Here is a 10,960-nt window from a genome sequence, read left to right on the forward strand (position 1 = left end):
AGGTCCCCCTGTCTCACTGCTCACTTCTGTCTTTTATATCTCAAGAGATTGCCTCAGGACACAATCCAGTCTTGTAGAGCAGGTCTTGCCTTACTAACACAACTGCCACCCATCCTCCCTCATTAACATCATAGAGGCAGGTTTACAACATACAGGAAAATCACACAGTACCAGGAATCATGGCCTAGCCAAACTGATACACACATTTTTGGGGGGACATAATTCAAACCATGACAGACGGCTATTAGGAAAGCAAGATAGAAATCAGTCCCACCCATTCTGCTTGCTTAATATCTTTCAAATTCATCTCCTAACATACCGAGTTCAGACCTTCATCATTTCTCCAGTAGATGATCTCAATATCCTACTAATAAGTCTCTTTACACACTACCCATGCCTCTCATAGCCATTCTTCACACTGCTGTCTTAGCAGTCCTTCTTAAATATGAATCTGATCTAGTCAGTCCCTGCTTAAAAGCTTTCAGGGGTTCTCCTTAGCCTTCAAGATAAAGGCCAAACTGTTTCCCATGGCCTTAAGCCTTTCCTGATCTGGCTTAAAACCACTTCCCAGACTTCTCTCTTCGCTCTTACCCCAAGCCCCAGGAATACTAACCACTTTTCTACCCCTGAACATCTCAGTTCTCTCAGGCCATCCCATCTCTACAATGCTATCTCCTTGTCTGGAGTGCAGACATTTTCATGTGTAATCAAGGATTGGAAATTCAAGGAAGTGCCCCATAGCATGACCACCTGTTCATATAGCGAAAAATAGTCAGCAAACTATGTAGCTACCAATATATCAATATCACCCACTAAAACACAACAGACCTGCATTCTCTGTCTCCAGAAATAATGTATTCTCTACCAAGGAAGAAAGATTTGGGGAATGTTTACCTATCACTTCTTTGAAGGTCTAGTTAGCGGTATCAATACAGATCTCCACTTGAGGAATAGGAGAAGGAAGAAGATATAACTTCACCTTTGAGGAGTCCATCTTGTCAATGGAGACAACCATACATAGATGAAAGTAGACCAAATATTTTCATGAAAGAAAAAGTGAATAATTATGAAAGAAGATACACGTACATTTCCAGCAAAAGAAATTCATCAGCCTGGATTCTGACCCAAGATGTGTGACTTGTGGACAAAAACAGAGAATCAAGAAAAAGCAAGAGGCTAGTTTAAGCCCAAAGCGATGTTGCTCTTTCTAGTTTTCTGAAAACTGAACTGCTTCCCTGCAAATACAAGGGAAACATCACAGTAAAGGTGTTATTGTCCACTGTGGGAAACAGTTTGGCGGTTCCTCAAAAAAGTTAAACATGGAATTAGCACCTATGCAATTCCGCTCCTAGGTGCATACCCAAAAGAATTGAAAGCAAGGACTCCAACAAATACTTGTTCATAGTAGCATTATTCACAATAGTCAATGGTGGAAACAACCCAAGTGTCCACAACTGATGAATGGGTAAGCAAAATGTGGTACATACATACGGTGGAATATTATTCCACCATAAAAAGGAATAAAGTTCTAATACATGCTACAGCATGGATGAAATTTGAAAACACTATACTGAGTGAAAGAAGCCAATCTCAAAAGGACAATATCATATGATTCCATTTATAGGAACTGTCCCCAGTAGATAAATCCATAGAAACAGATAGCAGATAAGTGGTCGCCAGGGGCTGGGGAATGGGAAGATAAGGTGTGATTGCTTAATGGGTCCGAGGTTTCCTTCTGGGGTGATGAAAATGTCTTGGAACTACGCAGAGGTGATGGTGGGGAAATGTTGCAAATGTACGAAATGCGACTGACTGTACTCTTTAAAATGGTTAATGATTAATTTTATGTTAGGTTGAATTTTACCTCGATTTAAAAATAAAAAAAAATTACTGCTGAGTAGACTAAGATAAAGGGAACACGAGGTGATGTGTCTGCCCTTATGCGTTGTCCTGAGCGCAGCTCCTCCGGCTACTTGGAGACCCCTGTGGAAAATGGAACCCTGAGTCTATTTTGCCATCTGTCGACTGGCTCCTTCCTGAGAGCCTTCTGTAACCCCTGTTCACACAGGTTCTATGTAGTCCCCTTTGCTGTAAAGGGAGCTGGCCTTTCACTCCAAAGGGTACTAACACTTGACTGCTTTTTTAAGAGCATACGTCAACAGGAATGAGACTGGTAAATGAGCCGAGGGTCCTGGAGAGAGAAATATAATGATCGCCAGGACTGTCCAATGAAAGAAACTGCTGAGGACACACATCTGCTGTCCGTCGATGTATGTTACTGTAGCTCTGTGGGGAAGTTCTTCTTGGAGATGTGAGCAGGAAGAAACCAAATCTTTGAGGATCTTGGTATTTCAATGACTCTTCCCCTTGACCAGTTGCTGCTTTTCCACCCTATACCCTTAAAAGAAAAAAAAAAATCCCATATTTTAGGCACAAATGATTAAAGAGAAATATAAGACAGGTCAGGAAAATTCCAACATACAACCTATTGCAACTCAAAGCAACTTTTGTGAAAGAATTTGATGGAATCTGAACGGAAAATGAAATCAGGCTTTAGAGAAACGTGGGGTTGAGTTATAACGTGAACAGAAAGCACCACCCAGCCTGACACTCACAGAGTCTTCGCAGCGCTGGATTGCAGAAATCATCTTTTTTGGGGTACCTAGAAACAAGGGCCACCCTGGTGGTGCAGTGGCTAAGCGTTTGGCTGCTAACCAATAGGTAGGCAGTTCGAATCCACCAGCCGCTCCTGGGAAACCCCACAAGGCAGTTCTACTCTGCCCTATAGGGTTGCTATGAGTTGGAATTGACTTGATGGCAAAGGGCTAGAAACAAGAGATTTAGAACAGGAGTCCCTGGGCAGTGCAAATCATTAAATGCTTGACTCCCAGCCAAAAGGTTGACGGTTCTAACCCAACCAGAGATGCCTCAGAAGACCAGCCTGGCGATCTGCTTCCAAAAGGTCTTGTAAACCCTATGGAGCAGTTCTACTCTGCAAACACGGGGGGGTCACTGTGAGTTGGAACTGACTCAACAGTAACTAACAAAGAAACAGAGCCAAGGCAGTGATGATTCAGTGGTAGTCTCCCTGCCATGCGGGAGACTTGGGTTTAATTCCCAGCCAATGCACCTCATATGCAGCCACCACCCATCTATCACTGGAGACTTGCATGTTGCTGTGATGCTGACACAGGTTTCAATGGACCTTCCAGACTAAGACATACTAGCAAGAAAGATCTGGTGATCTATTTCCAAAAATCAGCCAAAGAAAACTCTATGGATCACAATGGTCCAATCTGCAACCAATCATGGGGCTAGTGCAGGGACCAAGCAGCATTTCATTTTGCGGTGCGTGGGGTCGCAATGAGTGAGGGCCGAAAGAATGGCAGCTGACAGTAACAGAAATAGGACCATCAAGACTAGAATACTTTTGTGTGATCTGGGGTTATGGTCATCCTCAAAGCACCCACCCAGGAGAGACCAACGATGGCTGAGTGCACCCCCTGCATTGCCCATCCCTTTGTACCATTACCAAGGTCCAGGGATAGCTTGAAGTTGGCCAGCTCCAGTTCGTCAGACACCACGGCCATGTCATTGGCTTCCTACTTTTCTTTTCTTCTTGTCAATTCTAGTTCTTCAACTTTGGTTGACAAGTAACATGGCAGGAAAGGCCAGCACCTTTACAGAGCTCGAGTGAGCTTTTGTATCTAGCCCACAATTGGCTCATTTGACATCTCTTAATTGTAAAGCCGAGCCCTGGCGGCGCAGTGGCTAAGAGCTTGGCTGCTAACCAAAAGGTCAGCAGTTCAAATCCACCAGCCACTCCTTGGAAACCTTATGGGGCAGTTCTAGTAGAACTCTGGAGAACTACGTAGTTCTATTCATAGGGTTGCTACGAGTCAGGAATCGACTCGACAGCAATGGGTTTGGTTTAGTTTTAAAGTAAAGCAGGAGTCCCTGGTGGTGTAAACAGTTAAGGATCAGACTACTAGCCGAAAGGTTGGTGGTTCAAATCCACCTAGAGGCACCTCAGAAGACAGGCCTGGCAGTTGGCTTCCAAAAGGTCACAGTCTTGAAAACTCTGTGGAGCACAGTTCTACTCTGCACATGTGGGGTCGCCATGAGTCAGAATCGACTGGACAATACCAACAACAGCAATAATTATAAAGCACTTTCTTCATTAAGAAAGATAACTCACGGGTCCACTATCATTTGCTTGAAGGCTCTTTGTTTAGTAATAAGGACTTGGATGGGTCTGTTAATCTTTGATATGCCAAGGCCATCAATGAAACTGCAGTAAAAAAGAGTTGGAGTGAGTAACACAGCAATCAGTGGCATAGTTAATTATGTGTGCCTCTAACAACAATTTTGGAACCAGACCAGGTATAAATCAATAAAATACAGTAGATCTTGGATTTATTTTTTTTTTCTGTTCTGCAAGTTAATCCCGCTGCTTAGAGGGGAAGGTTTCTTTAAGTGAAGTTCTATAGAGGTTGAAAGTGTTTGGAAAAAAAAATACGAAGATGAGGAGGAGATTTATTGCACTTAGGTGTTTCTTAACTTTCAAGTTTCACTTTTGTCTCCCACTTTTCACTGGTTAAAGGTGAACTAGATAAATGCTACATCCTGGGGCCCCGCTTGTGTCTGTTCCGAAGCTGAGGCCACCATCTCTTGATTTCCTGCTCGAAGGTAGTCAGCCAGGGGTGGGTGAGAGCAGGGGCCTGTCAATGGACAATAGTGCCTATGGCAATTAGTTTTACATTGCTGAATGATCTCTGTCAGCTGGCAATGGAAACTGTGAAGGCCGATAGAAACTGCTCATTAGCGCCATCCTCCAGGTGCCCAGGGCACATGCCCTCCCTTCTGTACCTTAGCTGAGCCTCTGAGTGCGAGGCAGCTTGCTGGGAGCAGAGGGAAATGAGCTGGTGAATCATTTTTCTCCCCTTTCCTTACTCAGTGGCAAACAGCTGACTCTTCTCTTAATTTTTTGAGTCTCCTAGAAAGATTGTAATCCGCTCCCTAAAGTACTACCTGTGGTTTTAGCTGCAAAGTGTTGGTGGGGGTAAGAAAAAAGGGGAATTATATCGGCCACAGAGTCTCTGGGTGGTGCAGTTAATGCGCTTGGCTACTCACTGAAAAGTTGGAGGTTCAAGTCCACCCAGAGGCCCCTTGGAAGAAAGGCCTGGCAATCCACTTCTGAAAAATCAGCCATTGAAAATTCTATGGAGCACAGTTCTTCTCTGACATACATTGGGGTCTCCATGAGTCAGAGTCAAGGGCAAACTGGTGATTAACTGGTTGTGTATGGTGTGTTGGACACACATTTTTCTTGAACTTCTTCAGAAATCATGGGAAGGAGAGTAAATATCCACCAGTAAATATGGTATCCCATGGTCTTAGTCATCTTGTGCTGCTATAACAGAGATACCACAAGTGGATGGCTTTAACAAAGAGAAGTTTATTCTCTCACAGTCCAGTAGGCTACAAGTCCATATTCAGGGCATCAGCTCCAGGAGAAGGCTTTCCCTCTCTGTTGGCTCTGGAGGAAGGTCCCTGTGATGCCTCAGTCTTCCCTTGGTCTGGGAGCATCTTAGCGCCGGAACCTCAGGTCCAAAGAACACACTCCGCTCCTACCACTGCTTTCTTGGTAATGTGAGATTCCCATGTGTCTCCGCTCACCTCTCTCTTCCACATCTCCAAAGAGACTGGCTTAAGACACCATCCAATCTTGCATACCTCATCAGTACAACCACTGCCAATCCATCCCACTACATCATAGTGATTGAGTTCACAACACACAAGGAAATCACACCAGATTACAGAACGTCACACAACACGGGGAATCATGACCCAGCCAAACTGACACACACATTTTGGGGGGACATAATTCAATCCGTGACACCCATCTACCATTCCAAGAACTTTATGTATCAATTGTTTTATTAGTAAGAGTTGCACAAACTTCCCCGGAGAGCCGTTTATTAATCCTTGATTCTCCACAGAGAATCTGAACACAGCAGGCCAAAGTTGCCATGCCTGATGCAACTCCTTTTAGGACTGAGCCATTGCTGGTGTAAAACGGCTGGGAGTCTCCCAGGTAAAACCACCTAGGAAGGCTGAGTGGCGGGGGAGGCTCTTCCTTTTTGCCACCGGCCTTCTAGCCGTGCTTTGAAATCCCTAGGCATTCCTTCCCTTCGGCTCTCTGCTACTTACCATGCTTAAATTAGAAAGCTAAAGGAGAAGAAGTGTGTCCAACTTAAGTGCAGCAAGGCCTAGGACACTTTGGGGACAAATGGATGTTTGAAGGAAATAACCACATGCCCACCTCTTGAGCATTTCTCTCTGAGGTTTGCATCATTCCATCTATTTGAGAAAAATAACACGCAGCAGAAGGCACTTTCTTTGGGGAGGAAGAGGGAGTAGAGAGTGGAGAAAGTATATTTAGTATACCTTCAGAATACTCAGAAGGTATATTCAAGACCATACTCAGGGATCTCAATTCAAGCTCTTTGGAAACTGCTAGTGTTGATTCGCTTACTTGCACAATCCCCACCAAAGAGCCCGATGCGTTTATATCCCAACACCACTGCGGGAAGTTCTGAAACCACTTCTGAAATGACTGGACGTCGATCATGACGTTACCAGTGTTTTCCACAAAAGCTTTCTCCCCCTCGTTCGGCCGCAGTCATTCTGATGAAAAGGCTGAGACGTGAAGAAACATCACCACTGAAGAAAAGGTCGTTTTATCCTTGGCGTGACAGCCTTCCCAGTGAGAAAGAACAGCAGTAACCATTCATACTGAGTATTGTTTTCACTCAGCTACTTCTTACCAGGTTTTCTTGAAACTGACGTGCACTCTTAGCACGGAAAGTTCCAGACTTCGGGTTTGTTTTCAAAAGAAACCAAGTCTACAGCTAAGTAATAAAGTGTTGAGCCACAAAATACATCATCCCTCAGGAAAGCCCCTTAGACTTGGGTAAAATGTGGTCTGTTTTCACCTGGGGTATTTCACCAGAACTCGTAACCATGAAGCGTTTCTAACAAGTAGCACCACAGGAATGGTCCTGGACTGTTCTTAGACTCCACAAACGGCAAACATCAGGAAGAACTGACAGAAAAAACATATAAAGGGAGAGCTATGCCCCAGTCTGGGTAATTAAGGTTTTTTGTTTTGTTGCAATATATTCAGCAGAGAGATTATACCTTCCTCTTCTTTTCCTTTTCAGAGTTAATTCCGAGTTTTCTCTAGCTATACCATCCTGCCACCTAAGGAGTCCTGAAGATTTAGAAGCAAAAAAAAAAAAATCCAGTTCAGATTAATTTTTTTCAAACTAGTTTTCTAAATGCAAATGATAATGACCAAAGAATTGAAAAACAAAAAGCTTATTTCTAAATGCTGCCTCCTTCTAACCTCGACCACACAGCACTTCATTCAAGGCTCCAGGGCAGGACGGCACATCTGGTCACATTCCTGCATTTCCTCTATTGATAGCCATCAGCCATCGCATTAAAAGGAAATGGGCCAGCCAGGGGAGCTCACTTTAATTTTTAAATCATAATAGTTTGTGGTGAGGGAGAAATGGAGGTCCATCTAGGAAAAGAAGAGCCCAAGTAAGTGGCAATGAGAAGAAGTGCAAAAAACAAAATAAAAAAGACTTTCCCTTTCTAACCTTATCACTGTTACCTCAGAGGAGGGGAGCTCTCTCTCTTTTGACTCAAGACCTAATAAGCCTGGTAGATGGAAAAGCCAAAGAAACTTGAACTGCTCTGAGGAAGATGCCTTTTAATAAGATGCAAGACAAAAGTTGGAGGCCAAGGTCTCCCCTCTTCATCTAGGTTTCCCACAGGACATGAAGAAGCACTTGAGAGCCCACGCTAGGTGCTCTCCCACAAAATGGCGGCCATCCTCCTGGCAAGGCCAGTCAAGGGCGGCCCAGGTCACCTTTAGATACTGAGAAGTACAATCATTTTTACGCTTTATAAAGATACGGATACGAAAAATAGACCACAGTCATTCTTTGGTACGTTGTGTAATTTTTCTACACAAATCAGGGCTTTGGAGGGGATTAATGGGAGCAGAGGGCGAGGGAGACAGGATCCAGTGAGTCATCTCAACTTCCTGTTAAACACAGGAACCCTACACAAGCTAGACATATCTCAGATTTTTGCTGGGGGGTTTCCTTATCAATTCAGCCTCAGATTTCTACGGCTTCCTCCTTCCTGCTTTTACTTTCTCCTAGGCATCACATTGGTCAGTGTTCTTCCTTGGTCCGTAAATAACGTCATTGTGTTATGCTGGCCATTAGGTTTTTTAAATGTCAGTGTCCTGCCCATGGCCTCACACTATGAGGTAACAAAGTTCTCCTAACTGCATTCCTGTGGCATCCAGCTGAGATGTTCAGCTGCTAAAAATTTTTAAAATACTAATATTTTCATAACCCTTAGGAGAAGGAAATTAAGTTAATGGATAGAATTTTCTCAACTTTGGGTTTTTCTCCAATAGATTTTCTTTAAACTTTTAGTTATTGTGATCTGTTAGACTAAAAAAAAAAATAGAACAAAAAGAAAAGTTGGAAAGGGATGCTAGCTTGCACCACTAAGGAGCAAGAACAATATGATTGTTTACTTTTCTGAATTAAGTTTACTCTGTTTCCAGTCCCCACCTGCCTGGCTCGTGGAAAATTTGGCCTCAGTCATTATTTCTTTTTATTTTGTTATTGTGCTTTAAAGGAAAGTTTACAGTTCACGTTAGTTTCTCATACAAAAATGTATACCCACACTGCTATGTGACCCTAGTTGCTCCCCCCGTACTGTGACAGCACACTCCTCCTTTCCACCCCGGATTTCCCATGTCCACTCAGCCAGCTACTGTCCCTCTCTGCCTTCTCAACTCACCTCCAGACAGGAGCTGCCCATTTAGACTTACGTATCTACTTGAGCTAAGAAGCACACTCTTCATTAGCATCATTTTATGTCCCATAGTCCAGTCTAATCTTTGTCTGAAGAGTTGGCCTCGGGAATGGTTTCAGTTTTGGGCTAACAGAGAGACTTGGGGTCATGTCTTCCAGGGTCCCTCCAGTCTCAGTCAGACCATTAAGTCTGGTCTTTTTACTAGAATTTGAGTTCTGCACCCCACTTTTCTCCTGCTCCATCAGGGTAGCCTCAGTCATTATTGGAGCTTCTTTTCTACTTCCAAGGCATTGTGAGTGCTACGTGGTGCCAGGACATGGAGAAGCAAAGAGCAGGGAAGGAAGGGTGCCAGGGGCTGAGCTGTGGAGGCCACCATCTTAGCCAACGTTCCTCCCATCCCCACTACTGTTGAGCACCGGTTGCCTGGCAAGGTCTGGGCATTCTACTGTGAAAGGACTCAGAGATGCCCCCTTGTAGTTACTGTCTCCACAGTCCCACCAACGGGACCCTCACCCCTTCTCTACAGGCAACCAGCCACATCCTCAGGGCACTCTGCCCAAGAGAGGCTCAGGACCTTCTTCATGATTGGTGTTATGAATTAAATTGTATCCCCCCAAAATATGTGTTGAATTCCTGACCTTTGCACCTGTGGATGTAATCTTGTTTGGAAATAGCCTTCTTCTTTTGTTATGAGGTCATACCAGTGCCGGATGAGTCCTAAACCTAATCACTTCTGAGTTATAAAAAGACCAGATTAGACACAGAGACAGACAGGGAAATACAGACTCCACGTGAGGATCATCTACAAGCTAAGGAACACCGAGGAACCAAGGCATGCCTAGAGCTACCGACAAAGAAAAGATCAACACAGCCAAGACCCTGATGTGGACTGTTAGCCTGCAGAACTGTGAGAAAATAAATTTCTGTTCTTTAAAGCCACCCACTTGTGGTATTTGTGTTACATTAGCACTAGGTAACTAGAACACTTAGAAACCCCAAAGCCTGCCTCTTCTCTTAGTTTTATGAAATCTCCTCTCCTGACCCACCCATCAACCCTCAAGCCAATTTAACTTCTCAACTCCAAACATTTTCCTTCATCTTCTTTCTCTCCAGGACAAGCCAGTTTAATCCTCCTCAAAGGGTCTTTAAAGGAAAACACCAGATGGGATTGTTTCCTGGGTACGCAGCAAATTATGCTTGTGGCCTTGTAACACAGAGGCTTGAGGGAGGTGAAAATACAAGGAGAACGAAACAAATGTAATTATCTCAATAAATTGTCCTTCAAAGATATCAATTCAATTTCTCAAAAACATAATGGTTCTATTTCGTATCCACGTGCTTTTCTATTACAATAGTTTGTTGAATGCCTGCAAATGTAGTCATATTTTCTAGATTGCTGATAAAATTATTTCAGGCTCAAGGTATTCTGCAAAAAGCACCTGACTTCCAAGTGCTGTCTCCCTTGAACTAGCTGTGATGACATTGTAGATGTGAAAATGTCTTGTATCTTGTCAGCAACTTGGTGGATGTGGTACAATTGCTTGTTGATTCTGAATAACACCATCTGATTCAACGGGAAGGAAGTGCAAGAGAGAATGAAGTGTGTCTTGAGGGAGGGGGCCTCTCAGCTAAGAAAAAGAGTGATGGTGGCTCCCTTAGTGCTGAAGTCAGAAGATTCATCAGAGGCTAGGAGGATTGTCAGATAAAATACAGAACATGCCGTTAAACTTGAATTTCAGATAAACAAGCAACATTTCTTAGTATAGTATATACCATACAATATTTGAGACATACTTATACTAAAAACTTTTCATTGTTTTCCTGAAATTCAAATTTAAATGGGCATCCTATCTGTTTGTTAAATCTGGCTACCCTAATCACAGAGCGTAAACAATTGATAACATGGGTGTTGCTGTTCCCGCAGCTGTTCTTAGTTGCTGTTGAGTTGACTCCGACTCACGGTAACCCCATGTAAAACACAGACGAAACACTGTCCGGTCCTGTGCCAACTTTGCCATCATTGGTTTGCCCAGTCCTGTGACACTTTTGC

Source organism: Trichechus manatus, unplaced genomic scaffold (assembly GCF_000243295.1).
Source record: "Trichechus manatus latirostris isolate Lorelei unplaced genomic scaffold, TriManLat1.0 scaffold00103, whole genome shotgun sequence".
Lineage (NCBI taxonomy): Eukaryota > Metazoa > Chordata > Mammalia > Sirenia > Trichechidae > Trichechus > Trichechus manatus.